Source organism: Coptis chinensis, chromosome 8 (genome assembly GCF_015680905.1).
Source record: "Coptis chinensis isolate HL-2020 chromosome 8, ASM1568090v1, whole genome shotgun sequence".
Lineage (NCBI taxonomy): Eukaryota > Viridiplantae > Streptophyta > Magnoliopsida > Ranunculales > Ranunculaceae > Coptis > Coptis chinensis.
In genome coordinates this window covers 70,737,802-70,740,852 of record NC_141463.1, presented here as the reverse complement: position 1 = coordinate 70,740,852, position 3,051 = coordinate 70,737,802, and the positions used below count along the sequence as shown (strand labels likewise).

At 36.9% G+C, this 3,051-nt stretch overlaps 1 pseudogene across 1 annotated transcript; it reads right to left on the bottom strand.

Moving 5' to 3' along the window:
* Positions 1-298: 298 nt before the first annotated feature.
* On the bottom strand, positions 299-1,730 carry LOC147482755 (dehydration-responsive element-binding protein 1B pseudogene; annotated as a pseudogene). Its single transcript, XR_015205820.1, has one exon. The product of XR_015205820.1 is annotated as a dehydration-responsive element-binding protein 1B pseudogene (transcript).
* Between the last annotated feature and the right edge of the window lie 1,321 nt (positions 1,731-3,051).

Sequence of the window (3,051 nt, the reverse complement as noted above, 5' to 3'; positions counted from 1 at the left end):
CATCACAAAACAAGTCAGATAACAAACCATATCTTCCTCCTAACGTGCAAATTAGCTGGCCCCCACAAGCACACAGACGAGTAAGTAACACGATCATCGATCGTGCACTAGTACAGTAGTACTACATGATCATCAAGATGGAAACCAATCAGTGTCGCCAAAAAACGGTCCACAATATTTAACTCTATGGTTAGATTTCAACTTGGCCAAGGCTTCTTGATGGCGTTCAATGAGCTCGAAACGAATTATTATTTACTGAAGACAAAAGAGAGTTGAAGTAGTAGAAAACTATAGCATGTAAGTTGGCAGAAATCCAATATTTACTGAAGATTTTCCGTGACATCAATTATCAATACAACAAAATTTGGAAGAACAAAAATGAATTGAATCGCCACCTTCTCTATGACATTTTGATACACGACGTATCAGTCAGAAGTCAGACCACAACGAGAGATCCATGGTCCAGGCCACGTCATCAAAATCAAATAATTTCTGCTTACTGTGAGTCGCAAGTAGCAACCCTTCCGCCATGCTGTCAAGTAGACTTGGCATATCAAACATTGCCTCCTCGTCCCAAAATATCTCTAAATTTGAAATTACTGGAAATACCTCTATACACGAATTTACTGGGAGTATCTCTAAACTTGAAATTACTGGAAATACCTCTAGAGTTGAAATTACTGGAAGTATCTCTAAACTTTTGATACATTCCAACTTGACATAAGCTGTAGAAATGGATGACGTGAGCAAAGGGGATGAGGCTGACGTCACATCAGTTGGACGAAATGCTCGAGCAGCTTGAGAAGCTGTGGATTTGATATCTTCAGCTGAGGATGACTTGGGTCGCGGTAGAAGCCAAGCTGAATCCGGGAAATTGAGTGGCGCAAACTTCCCTCTAAGCGCAAGCGCCGCCACGTCGTAAGCTGTGGCTGCCATTTCAGGTGTAGAATGTGTCCCAAGCCAAATTCTAGACTTCTTGTTCTGCTCACGAATTTCACACACCCATTTACATCCATTTCTCTGTCTCACACCTCTGTAAATTGGGTGTCGCGTTTCTTTAAACTTGGTTCGACCTGCGCTTCTCTTGTGACTAATTACAATTGCTGGAATATCGCTAGCAAGATGTAAGGAGGCATACAGTTCATCAGATGTAGATGAAGAGGACGTTGTTGAAGAACAATCATATTGAGGATCCATATTTATTTTCTTGTGATTCAGCGTTTGGAGTGTTGAGTGACTTTGTAAGAAAAGATGAGAAGTGCTGTGTTTCCTTTTAAAGAAAGAAAAACTGAAAAAGAACCTAGTGGTGAGAGGTTGCGGAAAAAGGAATGGATTAGATGCCATCAAACGACCACCACACGGTATTACACGCGTGAGACAATGAAGTGTTGTCTTGAATATATTAGTATGTCACACACTCATGTTTGCTGCAATTTTTGAATGCTTAGTTTGCTTCTTCCCTAATAAGAACACGTACAGTCAACAAAACCAAAACTCCAAGAGTAAAGCAAAAATGAATACTCTTGGCAATTACAATTCTTTCTAGTTTTGCCCTAATCTTCTTCCACTCCCCCCTCAAAACCTACCAATTTAGGACAGCTCATTTCTCTTTTCTCTTTCCAATCATCAAATTGATGCAAATGCAAAACATAATTGGAGCTTTTAGATGCTTAGAAATGAAGATTTTAGTTTATGGAAATTTTACTTAACAAGTTCTATTAATCAGACTGTGTTTTCAAGATCAATATAACAATATAAAAATAGGATAAATAATATGTACGAAAATAAGAATTTAATTAAGTTTAGTAAGTTATTTATTAGGTTTAAGAAACTAGGATTTCTTGATGAGTTATGTTTTCTTAGGTTATAAATAATTGTAATCGCCTCATTAGGGGATAGTTTTTTGTTATTAAAAATATTGGTTAGAGAGTTGAGAACTCTTTATTTTGTGCTTTTGTTTGTGAGCTATTTGAGATATAAGCACCACGCTAATACTACATTACAAATCCAACAACCCATTGACCAAACCTTCATTTTCACTTACTATTGCTGCTGATACATTCCCACAAGGTTGTTAATCCAACTACCAAAGAACAATTGTATTCTTTTTCTAAAGGTTAAGCTCTTGAGAACCTATGTGATGGTTGATGCCTTGGTCTAGGGGTGTGCACGGGTCGGTTCGGGTCAGATTTTGCATAAAATCGATGACCAAACCGACGTTCTCGGTTCTACACTATTGCTAACCAAACCGATCCAATCAAATTGAGTAACCGATCCAAAATATCGGTTCGGTTGTGTCGGTTTTCGGATCTAAAATGGTTGGAAACCAGATCCCTTATTTCAAACCAAAAAAAAAAAAAAAATCAAAGAAAAATTGATTTTTTAGTTCAACTCTTTAAATAAAAACTGTAGATCCATCCATTTTATACCCTAATCCATACATAAACAACCAATTTCCTTTCATACCAACAATTTTTCCATGAAAATCAAAGAAAACCAAAAAGAGTAAGGGAAAAGACCAAAAAATTCTTATTCTTATTTCTTTGAGTGAGAATGAGAAGTAGAGCCATTAGTGAGCGAATTGGATTAGTGAGAAGATAGAGTGGATAAGAAAAAATGGAGGTCAGCTAGTGAATTTGATAGAAGAAAGAGGGATGGAAAGATGTTAGGGTTAGTTATTCTTTATATGTTGTGAACCAACCGTTAGATTGATATCTATGGGCTGCAAATAAGGGTGTGTTTGTTATGATGGAAACACTATGGAAAGGAAAGGAAAATAAGAGTGGTCCACCTTTTCCATAGTTTTTAAAGCGTTTGTTTACCCATGGAAAGGAAATGGGCTTTTCCATATGGAAACAAATGGAAAAAGTTTTGTGTCTTTAGCTAACCCCTGAAAATTTTGTGGAAAGGAAAGGAAAGGAAATAGATAGATAGGGACTTACTACTAATACACCCCATCCAACAATACAATTATTCCTTTCCATAGCTTTTGCAAACAAACATGATTATTCCTTTTCCCAGTTTTTTCTTTCCTTTCTCCAGTTTACCAAA